Below are 27,075 nucleotides of genomic sequence, written 5' to 3'. Positions count from 1 at the left end.
CGGAGGTAGGTCCACCATTTACCTACAAAATCACTATGGAATATTTAAAGTTTTTCCCAGGAATACATGAAGAGGTTCGCAAAAAGGGGTGCACAGCTGTTACCCATGGCAACCCCTTTTGTCTGTTTATAATATTCCGCCTCGAATATAAAGAAGTTATTCTTTAAAATAATTTCCATAAGGACCATTACAAATGTATTTATTTATTTTATTTATTTATTTATTTAACATTTGTTGACCGGGCTAGTCTAACTGGATATATGTCATTTTCAGTAGAGGCCCGGGGAGAAAAGCTCCAAAAGAACAGACAATTTAAAACAAATCAAAGGTATTAGGCATATATGGACAAGAAGAAATACATAATAGTTTACAGATGTTAACAATACAGCTAAAATAAAAGGAAAACCTCATTCCTTTAATTCTATACAAAAAATATTTTTTTTTTCTTTTTTTTTTTTTTTTTTTTTTTTTTTTTTGATTTTAAGAGAGTGCAAGGAAATAGAGAGGAGAGTAGCAGTGGAACAAAAAGACAAAAGGAAAGAGAGAGGTTTGGTAAAATTAAGGTAAGAAGGAGAAGTAAAATCTAACATGAGAAGCAAGGAGAAGGTAGTTCAAAGTAACATGCTAAGTGGCCTAAGGAATGAGAAGAGAGAAGGGAGGGTAAGCATAGGAAGAGAGAATGTAGTGTTGTAAAGGAGGAGAGATTTTAGTCAGGGTTGCTGCATGGACAGAGCCAGTGCTTAGTAAGATGAAGTTTGAGTTTCTTTTTGAAGAGTGAGGAAGAGGAGATCATAGTGAGGTCCTTAGGAAGAAGGTTCCAGCTTTTCCCCACTGTATAGGAGAGTAATTGAGTAAAGTGTTACTCAAATTACAAACTTCCAGTAAGCCTTCATGGAATAGGTACAAACCCTCACTGTGGTGTATAGAAGTAAATAAATCAACTACATCAATAGTAGAAAAACATTTGCTTCGTGATAATATTCTTCCCTAATTTTACCTAGAAAATCCCATGAGTCTTGTAATATGTAATCTATATTATTTAGGCTCCCCCAGACCATTCTTTCTACAAAAATACCCATTGGGTAAGTCATGCTGTTCTCTGAACTTATAATCAATCTAAATGGAGGGGGGGGGGGTTGGTAATATTCCAGGGTGCAATTAATGAAGACATTTTTCAATTCTTGTACAATGAACATCCTAGAATAGTCATTATGTTTGGCATTCCTAAAACCCACAAAAATATTACCAACCCCCCCATACAGATTGATTATAGGTTCAGGCAACAGCATGACTTACCCAATGGGGATTTTCGTAGAAAGAATGGTCCGGGGGAGCCTAAAGAATATAGATTACATATTACAAGACTCATGGGCTTTTCTAGGTAAAATTAGGGAAGAATATTACCATGAAGCAAACATTTTTTCTACTATTGATGTAGTTGATTTATTTACTTCTTTACCCCACAGTGAGGGTTTGTACCTATTACATGAAGCCTTATTGGAAGTTTGTAATTTGAGTAACACTTTACTCAATTTTGTAATGGTCCTTATGGAAATTATTTTAAAGAATAACTTCTTTATATTCGAGGGGGAATATTATAAACAGACAAAAGGGGTTGCCATGGGTATCAGCTGTGTACCCCTTTTTGCGAACCTCTTCATGTATTCCTGGGAAAAACTTTAAATATTCCTTAGTGATTTCGTAGGTAAATGGTGGACCTACCTCCGGTTTTTGGATGACATTTTTATTTTATGGGGGAGGAAGAAGCGGTAAATGAATTTTTGACTTATATCAATACCGTTACTGATTATTTTAAATTTACTGGTACCTATGATAATAAATCTATAAATTATTTGGATGTAACTATTTCTGTTGATTCTACTAGGGCATGTTTTATGTCGAGAATATATAGGAAACCTACATTCTCGAATGATTACTTGGAATATAACAGTTGTCACCCAGGATACACTAAGAAAAATATTGTAAAGGGCCAAATGGTCAGGATAGCAAGAATGTGCTCCTCTGAAGAGACTTGTAAGAATGAGATAGCTTATTTAGTTAACCTTTATATGGAAAGAGGCTACCCAACTTCTCTGCTATACTCTATTAGTGAAGGAGTTTTAAATGAATGGGGTAATAAATATGTACCCCTATTGGGGAAATCTATTGAGAGTTCAAAAAACAAAGTTGAACAAATTGGAGACAGTAATAAACAAAATTACACACAATGTATGATACTGACTAATGATTCCCAGGTGAAGGATATCCAACAAATAGTTAGGAGAAATGGGGTGATGTTCAAGGGTGAAGAAGGTTTAATGGATGCTGTGGGAAAAAACCTTGTTTTGTGATCAAAACTAGTAACAACCTTAAATATTTACTTGAACACCCCATAAAGACAAATGATACACATAGAGGAACTAGGAGATGTGGTTCTTGTGCTTACTGTTCATATATTTTAAATGTTGATTGGGTGGAGACTGGGATACCTAAGAGGAAAATATATTTAAAGAGAGGCTCATGTGGTTTTAAACTGCTAGTCTACCTTTCTTTCTGTCAGAACTGTCAGCAGTTTTACATTGGGAAAACTGAGAGGGCTCTGCACAGATGGATATATGAACACCTTTACACTATTAGACGTGAGGACGACAACAATGCTCTTTATAAACATTTCAGGGACAATAACTCCTGTAAAACCTTCCACTTTGGTATTTCGGAGAACCTTGGTAATGACCATAGGGGTGGCGATTGGAAAAACAGGTTGGAAAGGGAAGAGTTAAAGTGGCAAATAAGACTGAACTCCACCTATTTACCAGGTATAAATGAAACATGTAGTTTTATGACTGTTTTAAAATACCACTCACTCAAGTTGTAAAAATTTTATGTTATGTTTTTTATATAATTTTTTTTCATACAATGTTATATTAATGTATAATTTTTTGTAAAAAGTTTTTAATTAATGGTTTGGTAAAGTTTATAATAAACACATTAGGCAGTATTTTAAATAGTAAAATATAGATGTTTAAAAGGGTATTTTTAATGGACGAACTGTGAATAGTAGAATTTTTTTTTAAATAATGAGAGGGAGGTATTTTCATTGATTGGTAATTATTCAATTGTTGTAAGGTATAAAAGCACTACTGGTTTTGTCATTTAAATGTTTCTGATGAAGTCTTGTTATTTTAGACGAAAGCTCGCTCACATAAACCTATTTTCAAGCTACTTATTAGTGCTTACTTATAGCTAATTTCAGCTACACTATATTGCTACACTCGAGCGTTCCTTTGGACCTGTATTTTCTTATTTCCATATTGTTATTCCATGCTCAGGTTTGGGTCTAATGTAACTAACAAACAATGACTTCATTATTTTTGATTTGCTACACTTTATAAATCCTTTTATACAACCTATAGTTCTATAACTATCATTAACCAATTGCTTGACATTATTAGAAAAACCTCATAGCTGAATTTACCCATATAACCAGGTCCTTAAATTAATCTACAGTTTCAATCACTGTGTGCTGTATTAAATGTTCACCTTTCAATTTATGTCTCCCAAATCTCATATGCTTATTTTTTCATGTATTTCTCAGCATATTATTCTCCTGTGCCCAAATGGTCAATTTAGTCAAGTTATTTTGCAGACATGCTTTATCTGTACCACATGTAATCAGTTTACCCTATTTCAAGTCATCTCCATACAGAGTATAGAACACCTCAGATGAAAAAGTTAGATCTGAAAGATACAGTCTAACAAAGTAAGGACCTAGCACAGGGCCCTGTGGAACAAACTGAATGTAACCAAGGATTTAACCTGTCCAGTTTCTGTATGATACTTGCCATGTCCTATTTGTAAGCCATGCAGCTATCCATCTTATCAAGAGCACATCAGTACCTAGTTGTACTAATTTATTGATCAGTGTTTTTTGTATGACTCTGTCAAATGCTAAAGTTAAATCTACATAAATTATATCACAGCACAACTTTTCATTCACAGCTGTTATTATATTGTTATACAACATCATGTTACAGGTGGTGATAGATCTGTTTTCAACATATGCATGCTGATGTATGGTTTCAAGTCCCAACCTATCCATTTCTGACAATAACTTATCCAATATTAACTCCTTCTCCACTCCATATGTTGAACAAATAATGGGTCAATAACTTTAAGCTCAATGCACATCTAATAAGGCTCCTTTCATATGTCATCATCACTGTGTTCTTTACTCTCCTCTGTCCTTATCTCCCTCAGCTTTGACTTTTATTTCCTAAATTCTCACAGATCACTGCAACATGATCATTATTCTTTGCATACCATACCTTTTCCTCTGTACTACCCCGTTCTTTTTCCTTTCACGTCCTGTCCTACATCATATTCCTCATATGCTCCTTCATACTTTCAGACCACAGCCAGGCTACTTTCTTGAGCCTCAAATGGTGTCCCACACTAATGACCCTTAAACCCCTCCCTGCCCTAAGTAGTGAATAATGCTTCTGCTCTTACTTAGCCTGGATTCTCCCAAAGACCAGAGCATACCATGTCTTATTACCTGAATGACACACACAAATATTCTGCATTTTGCAATAAATTGCAAACCTCTTTCCACCTTGCTTTACCATTCTCCTGTTTATAGTAGCCTTTCATTATAATTGGCACATTCAGCACTATTGAGGACCTTATGAAATCTGGTATATCCCAGCATACCACTGGAATCTTGTCCTGGAACTTCTTCTTTCCAGTCTTGATACATTTCTCATTCCATGCAACCCAGTTACATTCCACTACTATTCCTTCTCAAATTCTAACATATATTGTTTAGAATATAGCTTTCAGCATACAACACTGATTGCATGATCATCACTGTAATGGTTTCAGATCTCTCTTTAATGATTTCACCCATCTACTCCACCAATCCATCCCTTCTTAAGCAACCATTATCTGCACATGTATATTCTTCAGCACCTTCCCATTCACTGTCAAGAATGAACTCAAATACTTAATCTCTCCTTTCACTACAAAAGTAGCCACTTCTACCACAACCATTACACTGTTGTACTATGCCACACTTAACAAGGTGATAGTCTAGCTCCAGTCTCATGCAAACCTTCTAAAAAATCAGCAATGGTCCTGAAAACTGTTCATTCATGTCTGTCATCAAACTCAAAAAGCCATTACTGAACAAATGAAAATTATAGTCTTTCAATCCTTCCAGAACTCACAACTCATTCCATGAAATGCAAAAAAGGAAAAATAAAGACCGTAATAAATAAATAAATAAATAAACAACTCAGTGATATTTGCTTCCCATACATACCTCTTTTATTGAAAAATGTTGTTTTATACTGTGCCGTTCACTTTATGATAAGCTTTGTCTCTTTATACATAGCATTGACCCTTCCACAAATAAACTTCCCAATTTATTCTCTTGTTGTATCATAACATCATCTAATTCCATGAACTCAAACACCTTTATTTTAAATAAAGCCACCCCTGCCTAAATAGTTCCTTCTCCGTCCAATCCACAAACTCTACTAGTGGTTTTCACTGTTGTGTCTGTGACCTCTCTAGTACAAATCCTACCTACATCCCTCAACTAAACCTGTAAAAATCCCTGCCCACCAATGCTATATACAAAAATTGCAACATTTGACATTAGTAAGATCTGACTATAACTGGCTGAGTCCTTCATATCTACATTTTGCCAACTTGATTTCAACAATCTCCATCAAATATTGTGGATATTACTGCTTATACATCGCCCCTTGACAAATTCTCCTACTTTCTTCATCATCTACAGCTTCACTGTCATGTGTGTGAGTGTGTGTGTGTGTGTGTGTGTGTGTGTGTGTGTGTGTGTGTGTGTGTGTGTGTGTGTGTGTGTGTGTGTGTGTGTGTGTGTGTGTGTGTGTGTGTGTGTGTGTGTGTGTGTGTGTGTGTGTGTGTGTGTGTGTGTGTGTGTGTGTGTGTGTGTGTGTGTGTGTGTGTGTGTGTGAAGCTGTGTGTCAGTCAATCTGTGCATATATAACTCAAATAATTCAAGCACAGAAAATAATCTTTAGTTCCATTTTCTGGCTATATATAATCTCGAAATACTAAAATACAGGATTTTAGTATTTTGAGACTATAAAGCCAAAAATTAAAAAAAACTGACATCCCACAACCGCAAAATTCAAAATCACAGTCATACACATATACACACCACCACACAAACAAGCACAAATACACCTACCTAACTACACTACAACAAACAAAACAACACACACAAACAACACATAACAAACAAACATACATACCCTACCTATAAGCAGGGGGGCAAGACCCCACACTGCCGCTACTCATATATACTAACTCCAAGCTCACACTAAACACACAAACACATAACACCCACCACTACACATACTCAATACAAAAAGTAACCAACCTCTCTCTCAGAGTTAACCAGCAGCCAGGATCCAACAAGTAGTACAACAAAAAGAGCAGGTTAATACCACGATGATAAAACGAACCTTTATTTAACGAAAAATAAGCGCTTTCGCGTGCCCACAAACTGCACGCTTCTTCAGATGAGTTATAGAATCACAATGAAAGCATTCTCTTTATATATACATACATTGATTGCTAAATAGATTGATTGAACCAATTAAATAATAATTAATTATTCAATTCTGTATGTAATGCATTTTAAAGACTCATTCATCTAAAGCAGTATAGTCAAATGGCTATGTGCAAAAACAGAACAAAAAAAGAAGAACAAAAACATGACTTTTAAAAATACGGTTCAAGAGGTAATATCAATCATTCATGTTTCATTAATATTATTATTTAATTCATCTGCCAGCAGGCAAGTATAATAAAAATTAATAGATAATGAAACACCTATATAAAGGACTAAAAATCAATATGTATGACTAAAATAAACATTAGTATAGATCAGCAGAGGCGCAACATATCCAGCTTCCATGAAATATATAAAATATGTGTATTAGTTAATGTGCAAAATAAGCAAAACAATGTACATGACTGAGACAGTAGAACATTGAGAATATTAAAACCTTGAAAATTAATAAACTATAAGAAATAGCAGCAATAATAAAAATTATTAATTATTAATTAGCAGCAATAAAGGAGATAGCAGCATGAAAGAAAAGGCAGCATAAGAAGTACAGTAATTGGGACATAGACAATAAATCAAAATTATTATAAACAATAATGTAGAAGAAATCTTTCCTAATTGATAATATGAAACTAAATGAATATATATATGAATATTAATGAATATTAATAAATGTTTAAAATCATTAAATATAATGTATATAAAAATATATAATAGTTGATAAATATATATATTATGATGAATAAAATGTTAAATCAGTGGCAACAATAATAATATATTGTATTAAATTGTATTAAACCAATGACGAAAAATAATAATGTATGTATGTTTATATTTAGGGAGACCTACTGGTTCTAATTATGTTGACTAAAAAGGGTTTATTTATAATCATATCAAAAATAATTAACAATGTAAGTACAACAGGTTAAGCATATATGTATACATGTATGTATATATATTTTGTGTAGAATTAATGATATTTACGTTTTTTCAAGGAAGATCTGATACTAATATAACTGTTTAGGCCAGGACATTGCTGTGCCCGAAACCTAAAAATCCAGTCAAGTTCTAAATTTTCCAAATTATTAAAATTATCTCCTCTTCTATCATCACTGAATCTTGTTTGTATCACCCTGAATTTAAAATTATGCATTGGAAATTGTATAATGTGTTTTGAGAGAGCATTTTTTGTATCTGCTTTCTTTATGGCATACAAGTGCTCCTGTATTCTTTCTTTTAGTTTCCTTGTTGTCATTCCAACATAGAATGCAGGACATTTCTCACATGTAGCCAAATATATAACATTGTTGGCTTCACAATTTGCACAGCATTTAAATTCAAATGTAAATAATAGTGTAGGGTGTATAAATTCTTTGTCTGTTAAAATCCAATTACAAGAGCTACATTTTCCACATGGGTGGGTACCTATGGGTAGCCTATGATGTGTCATGTTAATAAATCTTTCCTTACATAAGATCCTTTTTAGATTTTTCATATTTTTATATGTGTAAGTAGGTCTTTCACCTATTATTCTTTTAATTTCATCATTAGTAGTCAAAATAGACCAATGCTTGCTAATAATACTTGTTAAATATTTGTTGTCACTGGTGTAGCTGATAATGCATCTAACTTGTTTAGAATCCTGTCTATCATACTGTCTACCTTCTAATTTTGATCTACAGAACACTTTCGTAACTTGTTTCAGTTCATTGTTAGTGAAATTCTCTTTTATGGTGGCCACTGTTCTTGGATTATATCCCCTGTCTATAAATAAATGTTCTAAGTTATCAAATTCATCTTTACGTTCTTCTTCATTCTGACATATTTTATAAAGCCTAGTGAACTGTCCTCTTACAATATTGTTGAAAATAAATCTCGGATGCATACTTTCATGTTGTAATAGTGTGTTTTTCCAACATTCTTTTCTGTAAAGGGAAGAAGTTAATTTTCCTTTTCCATCCTTTTTAATGTGTAAGTCTAAGAAATTAATATCAGAATATGAACATTCAATTGAGAATCTTAGAAACTCAGTGGTTTTTTCTAGATCATTAATAAAGATTCTTAGTTCACTTGGACTATCATCCCATATTAAAAGTATGTCATCCACAAATCTGTAATAGGCAATTACCTTGTGATAATCAGGATGTGTAAAGAGATCAGTAATCTCCCATTTATAAACTGACAAATTTGCATAAGTGTTAGCGCAGGGGGTGCCCATGGCAACCCCCCACTGTTGTATATAAAGTTGTCCATTAAACATCATCACATTATTACTAAGCACTATATCAAGTAGAGCATTTATTATAATCTTCTCATTATTATTATAAGAGGAAAACCTATTCAGTAAGAAGCTTATGGCTTCAAGTCCAAAAGCATTAGGTATGGCCGTAAATAGACTTTGAACATCTAAGGTAACCAATAGATGTTTATCTTCAATTTGGTTCAATGAATTGTCTAGACAGTTTAATAATTGATAATAATCTTTTAAGATGGTTGGAACACCATTAACCAATGGTTTCAATTTCTTCTCAATGAAAATAGAAATGTTTTCTGTGACCCATTGGTTTCCGACTACAATGGGGCGTAATGGTGGGGGTATAATGCCTTTATGCATCTTAGGCAGCCCCTTGATATAGGGTATGGTTGGATGTTCAATAAGTAAAAACTTGTAAAAATCATAACTGATTTGTCTGGTTAACAATAAATCATAAATATCTTGATGGACCCCATAAATTAATTTGTCAGCCACTTTAGAGTCTATTGGTTTATAGGTGTTATCATCCTGCAATAGAAGTCCCATATAACACATATAATCTTTTAAGTTCAAAACAACCATCCCTCCCCCTTTATCAGCAGGTTTTATTATAATTTCTGGATTATTGGCTAAATCATTCATAGCAGCTCTTTCTTCTTTTGATATATTATAAAACAATGATAAAGATCCTTTTTTATATTCAGAATAATGTTTGTATAAATCATTCTCGCATGCCTTTATAAAACAGTCTAGACAAGGATGCAGAACAGGCGAAAAAATACTTTTCCTTTTAAAACATTCAAAAGTGTTCTGTAAATCATTAGCATTATTAGCTTGTGATACAGTAGATTTAAAAAACATTTTCAAAGCAATGTTACGTATAAAAGTTCTTAATTCAATTAATATGCTGGATATGTTACCTACTTGTGCTGGTATAAAACTTAGTCCTCTATTTAAAAGTTTATAGTCCGTTTCTGTTAACACTGCATCAGATAAATTAAAAACTAAGTTGTTCAATCCCTTTGCCGGCCCCTTTTGTTTAGTGGTTCTTCCGATGGTCTCCTTTTCCTTCTCCCCAGGCTCGTTGATCTCCCTCTCGTGTCTCTCCTTTGTCGAACCGGAAGCGGTAAAAAAGAATCTATGTTTGTTTGTTGTAATTTAGGTTTCGCTCCTAAACCCAAGTGAGAAATGAAAGCCATTTGGTTCGGAGGCGGTGTATTGATGTCATCTGGAAGAAAAGATCTATGTCTGTTTGCTGACGATTCAGTGCTGCAATCATTGGCTATAGCTGTATTGTTGGCTCCAGTTAAAGGGGAAATAACAGTTACTTCATTTGTGAATTGTTCACTATTCATGTTGGCCATTTCGGCTCTTCCCATTCTTTGTGCTTCTTCTCCCCGATTGAATCTGGACCAAACAAATACCTGACCACTGGCAAAGTAATTTTGATCCCTTTGTAGCTTGCGTAATTTAATGACTTGTAGCCTGTCTCCATAAGCAGGAACTTGGCTGATAAGATTGTCAAGTTTAGTTGAGAACATTTCCCCTTTAAATCTTTTTGTAATGTCTTTATATAACTTATCAGTCTTTTCAGTTAGATCTTTTTCTATGGGAAGAAAATAGTCAATCAACAATTTAATATAATTAAAGCTGAGTTCTAAATTCATTTTTTGCCAGCTTTTGAGAAGTTCAGGATGGCTGTTGCCGTAGGACGGCATGCACAGGACCCTCATTCCTCTAGGGACCACTTTGTGTGTGTGTGTGTGTGTGTGTGTGTGTGTGTGTGTGTGTGTGTGTGTGTGTGTGTGTGCGTGAAGCTGTGTGTCAGTCAATCTGTGCATATATAACTCAAATAATTCAAGCACAGAAAATAATCTTTAGTTCCATTTTCTGTCTATATATAATCTCGAAATACTAAAATACAGGATTTTAGTATTTTGAGACTATAAAGCCGCAAAATTCAAAATCACAGTCATACACATATACACACCACCACACAAACAAGCACAAATACACCTACCTAACTACACTACAACAAACAAAACAACACACACAAACAACACATAACAAACAAACATACATACCCTACCTATAAGCAGGGGGGCAAGACCCCACACTGCCGCTACTCATATATACAAACTCCAAGCTCACACTAAACACACAAACACATAACACCCACCACTACACATACTCACACACACTAAAATCCCTACCTAATACCCTTACAAAAACACCACTTACCTGAATCCCCAGCTAAATCCACAAACCGCACCACACATCACGAACCCACCAACACAACCGCAGATTCAACATTTCCACATTTGATATTATGCAGTTTTGCATAACTGCACTTTCGGCTTTATTCTCACGAGATACTAAAATTTGGTATTTTATTATTTCGAGATTATAAAGTGAAACCATATATACATATATAGGTTCAGTTACATCAAATGTTTTAGAAGAAGGATTTTTGTATCAAACTGCTGGTTCATTGCATTTTTTATGCAGAATCACTGCACAGTAGGGAGTGGGACTTTGCCCTTTCCCCACTGTTTTTCAGTCTTTGTGTTGTTATATATAATCAGTAGGTGGTGTGGAGATTCAAACATTTTTTTTTTTGATTGTGAGTTTCAACCATTTGTGCTTGATTTAGTATATGTTGATGTAGTGCAGTATAATCAAACACACACACACACACACACACACACACACACACACACACACACACACACACACATATATATAAACACACACACACACACATATATAAACACACACAGACACATAAAGGTACAGTTTGAAAGCATGCATATCTGTATAAGCAAATGCTTTTTTTTGGTAAAAAAAAAACTAAGTTGAATGTTTATATGAGCAAATGTTCTTTCAAACTGATGTTTTGCAACAGCCTGTTGTATGGGATCACATTGCTGTGGGGTAGAAAATATGTATGTATATAACAAATGACAAATAAATAATAAATAAATACATTATATATATATATATATATATATATATATATATATATATATATATATTAATAATGTGTGTGTGTGTGTATATGTATGAATGTTATACACAATAAAAATGATCGAACACAAATGCACTAAAAAATCAGCTGACTGAAGATGAAAGAACACTAACAGAAAACAGCATCCTTCACTTCCCCTGCTAATTATATATACCAACACCAAGATCACACAACAGTGGGGAAAAGGTAGACTCCCTGATCCCCACTGTCTGCAATCTCACATGGGCTTCATGCTGGCAGAAGCTATCAAATGAATTTCAGTCTTCTACCAGCATAAAGAACATTTGAGATTACAAATGTTTGATTATATGTATGCCTTTCATATATATATATATATATATATATATATATATATATATATATATATATACATGTTTGTGTGTATGTGTGTGTGTATGTATATATATATCTATATATATATATATATATATATATATATATATATATCAAACAAAATACCTCACAAGAGAAACTTGTTTAAATTTAAAAAAATGAACACATGAACAAAATCCTAAGGATTGCAATTAGTGATTCCCTCAGAACACAGAAAATTACTTAATTTGGAATGTCGCATGATATCATAGTTATGCCCTTCAGATATTTGTGGTGTTTTTTCTTGACAGCGATATGCTTCTGCTACTCCCAGGAGTACATACTGGAGTCTAGTGGACTGATCACCAACTCACAAATCAAATATCCCAAAGTCTCTTGTCATGTTGCTTTGGCTCAAACCTTGAACTATTTTAATGGCGTTAAATAAATTGGTTGTTATTTACAATTGCCATTAGGGACACATATCTTGTTGAAACTACCACACTACTTCAAAGACACCATAACGACTTTTCAGTTAACAGTCTCTTCTCTCTTGTTTCACCACTTGCTAAGCAATGTAATACCCCTGATGGGTGTCAAACTTGCCTCTAGATATTATTGTTGTTCATTTACAGCCATTCCAGAATAAGTGAAAAAACTCTTTCTGGTTTTATGCCATCAACATTACTTATGGAATCCCCTATCCTTTGTTGAAATATCAAGAGGAGTGCAACTGGATCATCATTTTTGCAGTGAAGGAGAATTCAATAGGCTGTAATGTGTTCTGTTATAAATCCAGTACCATGTAATTCTGTCCATCTTATTAATGAGTTCCCAGCATTGTATGTATTAGTATCTTCTAAATGAAGCATGGTGGAATTTGTAGTCCATCTTTAATGTCATTGGTGAAAACATTATACAAATTAACCTAAAATGACTCCAGTTATCACTCCCTGTCATACTGCAGTCTTTGCCATACAATGATGAGAGTGATCTCTATTAACATTAACCCTATTTTTTCTACCTTCTTCTTTCTACAGAATAATGCATGTTACAGTGTACTATTGCCATAGCCAAGGTTTGTTTTCAAGTGGGCTTTTTACAATAATATGATGTAGAAAGAGTGAGTCATGTGTAGTGCTGTCCTATTCCACTCTTGGTAGTATTGTTCTGCTTTTTTATTAAACGTTATATTATACTGTAAATAATGATGGGTGGTAAGTGTATTTTTTTAAAGTCATCTAAGCTTTTTCGAACCTTTTATTCTGAATGTAAATAATAACAGTTTATAGTGCACATTTCCCTATATACCTTAAAACTACAGAAAAATGACAGTGCCTATATTCCTAGTATAATCTACAACAAATGCAATTTTGAGTGGTTTTTACAAAAATGCAGTCAGAAGTTGTAGAAGCTTTAATCTTGCAACTTTATTGGCAGAGCAGAATTTCCTTAGCAATGGCAAAATGTATCTAGCATAACAGAAAGATCTCTTTATCCAAAAATAAAAACACAGATGGAACTTGTTGTTATTACAAAAATAAACAAACAACAACAACAACAAAAAAAAACAGGTGGTAAATCCTATATTAAAAAAACCTGATATAATAATAATGCTAATAATAAAAATTCTTGCATGATAACAATGCTGAATGTTTCTTACCCATATAAAAGTTAATTTGATGAATACAGAGTAAAACAGATGATTAATTACCTTAAATAAAAGAGATTTCATCTTCTTTTCAGTTGCCTGTGCAGGTTATCCTCTTTAAGAATCTGTACAAATGGTACACTTTAACGTTCATCAGTATACATGTAAACATGCTACTAAGCATGCACATAACAAAGAAACACAAAAACACGAGATATACAAAAGAATGTGTACATATAATAGTATTTTTTAAATAACAGTTACATAAATCTTATTTTAAACAAATGCCTCGTATAACACTAATAATTGTGGCCTGATCATCAGTGATGATAGATTTGTCAAGTTCTAACAACAGAAAGACAAAGCAACTTTCTTTTATTCCCCCCTTTGCCTTTTAAACTCTGTAGATAGTAGTCTTTCCATGGAATTAGTCAAGGAGTCAGCTGTACTTCATAAGAGAGAGAGAGACCAATATACAATCACTCAGGTTGTACCACTCATTAAGGTTTGCCATCACCAACAGAGGAAGAAGAATTTTTAATATAATATTCAATAACTTAATTTAGTAGCTCAGACCATATTAACATTTGTAAATTATATAAGTTATTTTGGAATGGTTTATTTGACAAATGGCTTGGTGTTCACTTTTCTCTTTTGCCTTCATGTTAGATAACTTTGAGCTATTTATTTTATTTTCAGTTCAGATAAAGAGATGGTGCATTATGACATATTTTGCATCTTCTTTACCATTCCGTTGTATTTAAATATGTTTAAGATGCTGCATGTCACACAGTCCTACATTCATCTATAAACATGCAGAATGATCAAGAAGTCACAAGTCATTCACATTCGATAATAATTATCTTGGAAGAGAAACAGACTTAGATATACATCTGTCTTATAAAAGGGCAGAGCAAAGAAATCATTAGCTTGTTATTCTCTTCAGGTAGAAAAGTGAGGTTCATGCTGTTGACCATATGTCTCTTCTTATTAGTCGATATGTGTCAGTGTCCAGCAGAAATTAAAAAGTGCCAAAACTGTTGAGGAAAAGACTAATCCCTTACAGACAACTCTCCTCCCTTGTCAATATTTTCATCACTGCCAGTTATGGTGTCCCACTTCCAGAAGGAATAAGACTGACAACAGCTGTGGGTTTGAGATTGATAACACTACCATATTCATCTCATTCTCTGATGTGATATTATTTATCCCTCCTACCTATTGACCATTACTGTCATTCATCAGGTCTCCTCACCATGGGTGAGAGTTGATCATTGAGCCGTCATGCACACAGCAATTAGGTTTTTCTGTTTAATGGGTATAACTCTGTCCCCTGGTAGCTGGTGTTCTAAGCACTCCTGATGGTAGGCATGCCCCCCCCCCCACACACACACACATACACACTCTCTGACAGCTACCATTACTGACTTGAGATTCCAAATCCATGTCCAACTGTCTTACACTCATTCTGAAAGTGTGAATATCTGTTTGCATGGGAGCTGTCAGCTGACCAGGACCATCATTTCCCTCCAGCCAGGGTTGGAGAAGTGTTGTAAGACACTCACTGCAATCATCTCCAGTCTGGAGCTTTGAATACCCCAACTGCTAATCAAACTCAAGCTGACTCGATTTTGATCAAGGTTTTATCCCTCTATGTCTTAGAGTCATGGTTTCTGTTTTTTGGTTTTGCTTTGTCACTTGTTGGATTGATGTGTGTATCTATGATATTGCTTGTAGCTGTAGTTCCATTACTGTGCAATATTCTTTTATACTTTGTGTTTATGCCCAAATATTCATATTATTTTGTTTGCTGGCATTCTTTCTTTCTTTTTTTTTGTTCAGTATTTGAATAAAATGTTTTCACATGCTTGTGCATTTGATTTTTTTCTTCAAGTGTCTGACTTTCTGTATCACTCTTCTAATTATTCTCTGTAGTAAGTGAATTCATGCACTTTGGGTTATGTAGCATGAATATTTGCTGTTATTCATATTATTAATTGACTGGAAATAGGCAAAAAATGTACAGGGATGATTCTTATTGGACATTAGTTAAGCTCTTTCTTGTCATACCTTCTGACTGACATTTCCTTTCCTGAGGCAAGGGTACTCTGGTTCTGTTTTCTATTGTTAGGTGCAATGCATTCAGTTCTGCTCATGTCTTTCCTATTTACTTGTCATATTGTCCTTGTTCTCTGTTAATTCAAATTTAAAGTAATGAATTAACCATACTGCAGGCTTTTTTGGCATTGTTAACATAGTTTGTTTATATATTGCTTCTGTCATGTTTTCTACATGTTCATTGACTCCATTTCATTTACTGCCTTTGCCATGTACTTTCATTTCATTTGTTTAAAGCTCTTTATTAGACTTTTTTAAACATGTATACAAGATATACTAAATAAAATACAGGAAGATGTTAAAAATGCTTAACAATAAGGAAAAATTAATTTCAATTAACTTCTAACTTAACAGATGTTACACATTATAATTTCCAACATATTTTGCAATTATTTCCTCTAAATTATCTCAACAACCATATTTTCAGTACCATTTGCAGCACTTAATTTTAATTCAGCTTCTTCTCTTTTATACAATAAAGGACAAGTTCAAAAAATATTTACAATCTGTTTCCATTTCATTCGTGTTTGCTTTTATTACATGATTTCTTAACAATTTTCTTTTTTCTTTCATTATTAATTTTTGGTAGGGATTCATTTTTTTCTCAACATTGAAATGCCAAGGCACACATTTTTCAGTTGTAAAACATCCCAGACATGACTGAAAATACAAGAGAGGAGCAAATAATGAGCATCTATCTTTCCTTTAAACTTGCTTTTTGCAGGGGACAACCTCCCCTCCACTCACAATGTATGGTGCAAGCCTCTATCACCCCTAATCTTAGGTCTGCCAATTCAGAGATCACAATACCATAGAGAAAATGAAATATTCTGACAAATGGCAATCTGATATATATAGCTAGATAGATATATTGATAGATCAATACAGAGAGAGAGAGAAAGAGAGTGAGAGTGAGAGAGAGTGAAAAGGAAATATTCTGATAAAAGTCTTTCGGCTTTTCCCGGTTAGGGGTCACCACAGTGGAACTCCCGTCTGCTTATGATTGGCAGTGGATTTTTATGGTACTGAGTTGCCAGCCTGATGCCCAACCTTCAAAGAAGGCACGCCCATTCATGCATGCACCCATCTGCATGTCTTTAATGTCATTCGACCATGGGGAGGACATGCAGACTCCACACAGAAGGCGCTCCAGCTGAGAATTGAACAGGAGAACCTCTTGCTGGGAGGCGACAACGCTAACCGCTGAACCACTGTGGCCCTAAAAGGGATTATTCTGATAAATGGCAATATTAAATATATATATATATATATATATATATATATACATACATATACACACATACATTTCAGAATTCAATAATCATGAGTTATTTCATTTTAACTGGTTGCCTTCTTTTTCAGGTATCTAGTAGTAATTTGTACTAAAGTGGCTAAGTATGGTTCATTTTGTGTTTCATCCTTTTTTACATGTTATAAAGTTGTTTTGAAACTATTGAGCAGGTTTTACAGTGGAATTTTTTCTACCTTTCTTTCTTAATGGCGATCCTCTTCCAGCTACTGTTGGAATACTTGTGCAGCTGTTTCTGTTGTATGCACTATATTAGTTCTTAATAATGAACCTGTATGTTGTATTTCTCAGCTGTGACTCTCAACCTTTTTGCCTGCTTGCCTGATACTCTGTAGTTGCCCTGTTTTTTTCTCTTCTTCTATACTGTTTCTTAACCATCAGCCATTTTCATTTTTGAATAATTTTCTGTATATGATACCATATGCTTTAACTTTTTCATTGCTCTTTGTTTATCAGTCAGTTCCTTTTTATTGTTTGTCTTTCTGGCTGTTCAGTTTTTATGTTTTGATTTTAATCTTTCATAGCCATTTTTCTGAGATATCTTTCTTTGTAAAGATGTTCTTTGTTTTTAAGATATGTGTAGAATGTTTAGTGTGCAGCTTGAAATATATATTTCTTACTGTGTCTAGTGCTATCTTTGACTATTACCGAATAGACCTTTTTTTATTTTTCAGAAATGTTTCTGGTTTTTTTCTTGTTCTTCCTTATAATCTCAATTTATTATTGTAAATTTTGATCATGTTTTAATGATCCCACTTTTATTTCTTAAATTTCTTTCTTGTATATTTTTGGGGTTGAGGAGTTTCATGAATTTCATTTGTATTTAGTTATGTGTATTAATGTTTACAGTTTTCATTAGTTAATTACATTTGCTTATTTTTACATTATTATTTTTGTTTTTGTTACTTTTACATATTTAAGGTTGTGTTTTGATTACTTATGTTTGACTTGATGGGAACATTGTGATTTTTGTGATTTTTGCAGTATTTACCTCTGCCTTTTTGTGTTATAGATTTTTTTTCATTTTTTTCTTATTCCAGTGATAGATGATGTAGGTATTATGCATATGTGTGTGTGTGTGTGTGTGTGTGTGTGTGTGTGTGTGTGTGTGTGTGTGTGTGTGTGTGTGTGTGTGTGTGTGTGTGTGCATGCATTTTTGCATGCGAGCATGTGATATTTTATTGAAAGCCACTGGAAAAAGTATTAACTCCTTAGCTAAATTGCCTGCAATAATATTGATTTTTATAATTCTTTTGCATTTCTAAATGCCCACTGAGTTTTAGTAAGCATTTTACTCACAGATTGGACAGACAGTGACATCATTCTCTCAAAGTCATTGCATGTTATTGAAAATTCAAGTTGGTTGCTTTCCATTTCACTTAAGATATTAATTTATTTTAGGGAACGAAAACCAAAGTCCATCAGAGACTACTTAATTTTATATTACTTGAACTTACATGCTGGGACACTATTATAATTGTTTAACAATGTCACTTTGCTACTAGCATAGCTATTCCAGATTCTAGCAAACTGTGGACAGATTTGTCTATCTATCTATCTATCTATCTATCTATCTATCTATCTATCTATCTATCTATCTATCTATCTCTCTATTTATCCCATCTATCTATAATCAAAGTGTAAAAAGTACACCCAGAGAAACCACTTAGTAAAAAGTACAAGAAAGACCCAGCAAAGTAACATTTTCACTGTGTAATACCTTAAACCTCCAGAAGTGAATACCCAGGGGATATATGTAAATGGTTTCCAAAGAACATAGTAAGGTATCAACAATATGGCTTCTGAATGCCATTTGTTTTTTTTACTTTAACTTTTTAAAGCCTTTCTGTTGCATTCTAACATATTTCACCCCTTTTTCTGTGCTCATCCATACAGTGTAAATAGAGTATTTGTCCACACTTTAAAAACACAGAGCTACACTAAATGTCACTGATAGCAGACCCCCCAGCATATTCCATGTATCTTTTTCTCTGCATTTTTTCAATACTGTTTCATACTAGCAACAATTTAATGTCAGACTGCATTATTTTGTTTAGGACTTTATGCAGCATTCTTACATTCTCATGAATGAATTGCCGCATGGTTAGCCTTGCTGTCTAGTACAGTAGATAATTATTATCATCTTTTTGTGCATGGGTTGACAGCTATATTTTGAAGTATTTTAGTATCATGGTGACATATATAAGGATTTATTAGTTTTATAGCTTAATTATGCTTTGACAGTTCATTTTTTACTTAGTTTAGATAGTTATAATTGGGTTTGCTTTACAAGCAATAATGTTTTCTGACTGCCCAGTTGTGGTTAGGATTTGTTTTATTTTTTATTTTTTAATTTTGACACTTTTCAATCTAATAAAACCAATCTTCCTTTCTGCGGTAGGGCTGAATTTTGCATACAGGATTGTTTTTAATTTATTTAATCTAGATGTAGATTAGGGTCTCCTGAGGTTATTTTAGATAGGCCATGGTGCTGTCAGGTTATACGTGTCTGTATTTGGTATGTGTAGTATATGATACTTTAGTTTTTAGGCAGTGACATAAATAAGGCAGGTTTACTTAGCACTGAAGAAGCACCAAATGTGTAGGCAAACCGTTGATGATTTCCCAAGAAGGCAATATATAAAAAAAAAAGAGTTACATTTTTTTGTTCACACGGTCACTTTGTTGTGTGAGTTTATTGTTTGTAAAAATGGTCGAATGTACATTTTGCCAAATGCTTGTTTTTCTTAAATGTGCTTTTAGTCAAGTGTTGGAGATATTGACTGATGTTAAACAGAATGTGTGTAGGCAAAGGCAGGAAAGTTTGGCTGTTATGGGAGGGAGTGTGGTTGCACGTGATTGCTGGTTGGGGTAAAAGGGCTAAGTAAGTGGAAAGAGTTAGTGCTCTGCATGCATGATAATGTATATTGCATGAGTATGAGTACCTTGTGTAGTGGTAGTGTTATGGAAAGGTCATTTCTAAGGTAAGTTATATGGGAAGAGTTAGATGGAAAACCACTGATAGGTTTAATTTAGGGTTTGGGTTAGCATGTATCAGTAAGTCAGGCAGGGGGCCTATGGTGCTCAGAGCTTATCTGCACCTGAGTTTGGAATAAGCAGGGTATGAATATTTACTTTAGTTTTTTAAGCAGTAGCATTAATTCAGCAGGTTTAGAAAGTTTTGAAGAATCACCATCCCAACAAAGATATAGACAAATTGTGGATGATGTTCTAAGACTATAGATAAAAAGGTATATGCATATATATATATATATATATATATATATATATATATATATATATATATATATATATATATATATATATATATCTCTAGAGAGAGAGAGAGAGAGAGATATGGGTCTACTTCGGTAAACCTAAATCCCACTTACCCGACTTTTAAAATGCAGAGATGACAAAGCCAAAAATCTATAATACTGATGTCCTGAAACACTGAAATTTCACTCCAGGTAAGTAACCGCTTGGCCACAATGGTGAACTTTGCCCATTACCCCTGTGGTAGTACAATCTCGGAGATGGTATATTTAGTTAGGGGGGTGAGGGGGAACAACCCCCCACATGGGGGTTGTGGGGGTACAGCCTCCCCCACATAGGGGGGTTTACTTTCCTCTGGTTTTACTTTGCTTTTTATGTTGGCCAAGCAGTTACTTACCTGGAGTTGAAAGTCGGTGTTCTGGGCAGTTGGTCTTTTGAGTTGTCGGCTTTGTTGTCTCAGTTATATGAAATTTGGGTCAGTGGGTTTGCAGGTTTGTGAAGTAGAAGCATACATACCTCTCAGCTGTACAGATTTTCCCAGAACATCCAGATTTTGCCTCATAATTTTGGTGCATTTTTCGTAAAATTGTGGTTTTCTGGCAAATTAGTCGCAAATCATTAAATATTGAAGCTAGAAAATAATGACAGACAATTCAAATTCAGACTTCATACACTTCAGAAAACTCATGCTAATGCAAAACCTATTAGTCTGTCAACTTTCTAAGCCTGTAAGAGCAATATTTAAAAATTGTCCATATTTTTGGGTCTTTGTCCCACTTTTATTTATGGCTTTGTCCAAATTTCTTGCTGTAAAAGGTTGAGAGGTATGGACCCATAAAATCTATTTATTTTTACGAGTGTAGTACTTTAGATTGACTACACTCAACATTGACATGAAAAACATTGACATAAAAACATGAAAAATGGCAACATCAACACTCCATTATGCATGTGCTGAGAAACAGCCTCAGCTCATGCAAAATTTAAAATGAAAGAAAAAAAGCAAATAAAGATGTTATTTTGCTAGAAAAACTGTGTCCCCCACACTCCTGCTAGTTACATATACTAACTACAGGATTGCCGAAACATGGGGTAAGGACATATTCCCCATCCCGTGAAATGTGCAGTCTTGGACACCTTTTCACCAGCTACTTAGATGATCATAAATAGTTGACTAAACAGCTGTCAATCAAAGACATACTTGACATTTTGCAGGCAACCCAAATATCTCTTTCTCTCTCTCTCTCACTATATATATATATATATATATATATATATATATATATATATATATATATAGAGCGAGAGAGAGCGATACGTATGTATAGATAGATAAATATATGTGTGTATGTGAGTGTGTGTGTTTTTGAGTGTGTTATACACACTCAAGTGTATGATCTGGTGAAGATGGCATGCAGTTCATTCAAAATGTTAAAGACAATGCACTTCCAGTTCATACTGTATTTCTGGGATGGAGTGTGTGGAGACTACAGTCTCAGTGATCAATGCAGCTATGCTGTTGTCTTAACAGAGGTCCGACTGCACTCTCATCCATTGCTCCCAGCACTGCAGGAGTATACAGTTCTCATCTGCACTCACTTCTATATCTGTACAGCATTTATTTCCAAATATGACTTTGCTTTCACTGTAGTCCCCTCTCTGTGAAGGACCCTCTATATTAGAAATTACTGTAATAGTTCATATCAGAGGAGGCTCAGTAAAATTCTACATTTTTGTAGCACATCTTTGTATCTGTAAATATATTTTTGTTCACTTCTTATGTGATCCTATTCATCCAGGCTGTGCTTGCAAATGGTCCATTGAGCATTTTACCTTAGGAAACAATAACTAAATAAATAAATTAAATTTACATCAGCCATTGCAATATATTTATTGTACCTTATGGCAGGTAATGTATGCAAGACCATTTAAGAAATTAAAATATGTTTCAAATGTTTTAGTTCAAATACTTTTTTATTGCTTTTAGCAGTTGGGGCTTTTCCTTCCTAACAAATCTTTCATTGCCTTTTTGTATTCAGTTCTGCAATTTTAATTTCCTTTCTGTATTTTCATCTACAATGAAACAGTTTCTAATAAGCTAAAATCTTGGAAATATACTCCCCAGGATTTACTAATCTTCCGTGTAAGACTAGATTAGTCTTACACGGAAACGCCAGTTTAAGAGTATGATGGCAGCACGCCATGCATATTAATGAGGGCGCGAGGCCTCAACTCTAAAGTTTACATGGAGCATGGACGAGTGTAGGGGGTGTGTCGGACTGCCGAGCAGTCCAAAAATCCACGCCCCTGCACTGACAAAACCCAAGAAATGTCGAGTTACATGAGAGAGTCCACTCACATGCGTACATTGTAACACTACACTCCCCCATATGTTAAGAAATTTATTTTTTTTTGTTTCATTTCCGATATAGCTGCCCGTATTTGCATGTGTTTGCACGGGATTGCCTATTGCTTAGCTACAGTTAGCAGCTTAGACACCAAAGAGGATAATAAGAAAATAAAATGCAAATTAAACAAAATAGCAATAGCGTAGTGGTTAGCTCCTTCGCACAAATAGGAGGCATTCCTGGTTCGAGTCCTACTACTGCACATTCCATTTTGTGTTGGAAATCTGTATACAAAAATATTTCCTGACATTTATCATGTATAAGTTTTGTAAAAAGCATTCAAATGTTATATGTAGTAGTGAATGAATTATATATATATATATATATGAAGGTGAAATGGTTATGCATTCTGAGGCATGAGTAACTTATTTTAAGCAATATAAAGCACTGCTAAGCACATTTTAGCAGTATTTAACATATTTAAAACCAATTGCTCATAGCTGAGCAGCGCATTAACAAGCGCAATGTATTTGTGCATAGCTGCGCACCACGCTAACTAGTGCATTGTCGGGCAACGTCGGGCAACGTCGAGCAATGTGGGCAACATCGGGCAAAGTTGGACAAAGTTGGCTAAACATGGCCGCACCTCCTTTACTGTACCTTAACCATTCAGGTCTAGCCAGTAGGAAAATAAAAAAGCAATGATAGGGCTCGAACTCAGGATACTGTGCACTATAGACACAGTACATAACAACTACGCCATGACAGCATTCCATAACCATGCACTTTCAACAGACACATATCTATCAAAGGAATATTAAACATTGCTAACATCAGCTAAGCAGGTGTGCCTACAGCTGAGTTTTTTCAAAACTGGCCAATCACAAATAAGTGTGGGAAATGAGGCATATTTAAGCTCCACAGGTGGGAATACTTGCCATAACTGGTTGTAGCTCCCTTCTGCAGTCAGCATGGCTGGTGTTGGAGAAGGCACTCAATTTCAAGCTCAACGCTGGGGCATTGAGGAGACCAAAGTAATGGTTTGGCTCCTTGTCCACAATCATGAGGAAAGACTCCTGCGGGGCCAGTACCAGGGCACCCAATATAAAAGGGAGGCCTGGAACAGTCTAGCTCATGATCTCACCAGTGCCACTGGCATTCCTCGGACTGGTGAGCAGGTCAGGCACCATTACTCTGACCCGAAGCTACGTAAGGATCAACTGGACCAGTGGATCTAGGAGTCCCGTGCGATGCCTAATGCCCCAATACTGAGTAAGTAGCCATTGTATTAAGTAGTTAAGAATTGCTATGCTTGTCTACACTATGGATAGGTATGTCTCAATATCACTGCATTTACTTCACAGCTGCAGGTGTCCGGGCTATGAATCAGCAAGCCCATGAAGATAGGTAGCAAAGGCTGCATCATCAGGCAGGTTAGTAATTATTCTGCATGTACTGTTATATAAAATAAATGAGAGAGCCTTCAAAAAGTGTTTTAACCCAATAAATAAGGTGTAATAATCCTTTAATAAAAGTATAATTCCTGGAGTGCATCTGTGTCATTTTCTTTGATATGTTGTTGTATTGTTGCATTTTACAAATAGTACTGTTGTATTAAGCAGTGTTAACCCACACTTGGGTAGGCCCATATAACATGGATGAAGGGAGTGCCAGTAGCTTTTATGCATATTTACAGCCCTCAACTGTTGTTTCATGCCCAGCATGTACAGGTTAATCTGGCACATGAGTAGCTTGGTATTTTATTCCCCAGAAATGTCATTGTGCTGCCAGAAATGTAGGGAGCTGTTAACATATAACTGATACTTTCACCTGAACATATCTAGATAATTATATGAAAGTAGAGCTGTCAGTGTACCATCTTAGCAGTAGTGTGTGTGAGAAACTCTCAAAATAAGTAGCAGTAACATCTGCATCTTGGACAGTTTGTATGTAAGATACAGCTCATGTATATAATGATCTAGCAAAATCCATTTGCACAATATAAGGACATTGGGTAGTGTAATAATACATGTAAGGGACATATAACTGCAGTTAATTGGAATGTAGTGAAAACTAGAAGGATATATAAGTTAATTGAACTATCCTTTTCCACCCTACTGTATGTGCATAAAAAATGCAATTCCACACCTCAATCGGTATGTCTAATCTAAAAACATTTGTTGGGACATATGTCCTATTGGTTTATAAATAATTGCATTTATTTCTATGCATGTGCCCTGTTAAAATACCACAATATTGGTGGCCTGTTGCCATCAATTCAACCTGCATGCTGTTGTAATGTCCACTACTGTTCTATATATGCATGTGCTATGCTTGCTTTTCAACTGTTGAAAATCTGGTGTGTTGGGTTAATGGGAATACTTCTGCATGCTGTTATAACTAATTGGGATTGCTGTTGACTGTTACTAACCCATATCTTTATTAAACGCTCCAAAACATAGTTCGCATGGGAAGGCCAGTCCCAGCGGACCCACATATCCCACCTCAGCTGGCCATGGCACCTGGCACCAGCAGGTCCGGTGCCCAGCCTGGGACCTCCTCCTCCATTGGCCTTGTGCCACCATTGGGTGGAAGCACTGCAAGAGATGGGGCTCAGAATTCCATGCAAGCATGGGCGGAGGAGGGCCAACTATCACCCTTCGAACGGTCCGGGCTGTGGTGCGTAGATAGATTGAACGTTCTGTTGCAGAACTTCTACACCAGCTTGAGGCAAGAGTGGCACAACTCCTGGGTCAGCCTGCCCCTCCTACACAGCCCCCAGCCCAGCCACCCTCTGGGCTGTGAAGGTGCAGTGGTGACTGCCCATGGGTGGGGACCTCAGTATCACTGTTTCTATCTGTGGGCTCATGGGCTTGCGATTTCCAAACATCCCTCCCCGTCAAAGGTGTTCACCCACCACATGTGTCATATACTGCCCCTGTATGCATCTTGTTTGTCTTGTCTGTTTACCGCCCCAACCCACCTCCCCAAATATACCTACTTCCCCTATCCCACATTCCACTCTCACCTGAAAAAAAAAAAAGGCAATCTGCTCCCAAAAAAAAAAATTATGCCAAATACGTAGCTGCCCATTTTGCACACATGTCCACTGGACACATAAAATGTAATTTAATTGGCATTACAACATACTTTGTTGTCCTCACCCCTCTCTCAGGGGTTGAAAGTTTCATATCTACCACCAAATTTATTCCATATGCACAGCTGTTGCTGTTAAAGAAATGGGCAGCTATGGACCTTCCCTACATCCATCCGGCACATCCTGGGCTACTTTCCATACTGTCTTTCCCTCTTTGTGCCCCTTTTTCACCACTTTCCTATCTCCCCATTTTACTTTTCTTTCAAAGAAATGACCGCGGGGTTAGCGGGAGTAAGCACTATTAAGCAGTAGTTAGTGGGTTTGTGTGAGTGTCCGCTTGTTTGAATTTAGCTAAGCATTGCTAAGCATTGCACAAACCTGCGCAAACCTGCTTACAACTGCTTCAAAGTGCCTTAGTCACTCTGTATGTGAGGGCCCTTGTTCTGCTCAGGAACAAAATAAAACACCTCTGTCAGTCTCAAACCCCAGACCTTGCACACATTACACAACATGAAATACCACTAAGCCACAGTAGATATACAACAAGTTGGTGCTGAAATAAATATATCATGCATCAGAATGAGTGAATGTAAAGGAAAAATAGGAATCCCATACCACACAACTTGTTCTGTGGATCTTTAACAACAGTTGTTGTGGGATTGCATTACATGACTGAGATAAGAGAAGCAGCCATTCTAGCAGTAAATAATGTTACACCATCACTTTACAACCCCACACAGTATCACAGCAGGACAGACACTGGCATATCTGTTTAGGGCAAAGGCCATACCTCCCAACTGTCCCTAATTTTCAGGGATGTCCCTGATTTTGACACAAATTTTAGCTCTGTCCCTCTGAATCCCTCCTAAAACTACTGACTTTGGCCAGAAAGGTGATGAATTACACTTAATGAATAATGACAATAATTAAGAGTTAGACACTTATTTTACTTCAGAAAATGTGTATTAATTCATATGCTCTGATTCTCTCAATGTTTCAACTTAATGGCACTAACATTTTAAAGGTGTCTCTGACTTTTTCCTTACTTTTCCCTGAGTCTGTT

The sequence above is a fragment of the Protopterus annectens genome, chromosome 3.part0, assembly GCF_019279795.1.
Source record: "Protopterus annectens isolate FY-2018-M chromosome 3.part0, PAN1.0, whole genome shotgun sequence".
Lineage (NCBI taxonomy): Eukaryota > Metazoa > Chordata > Ceratodontiformes > Protopteridae > Protopterus > Protopterus annectens.
This window is presented reverse-complemented; position numbering follows the sequence as displayed.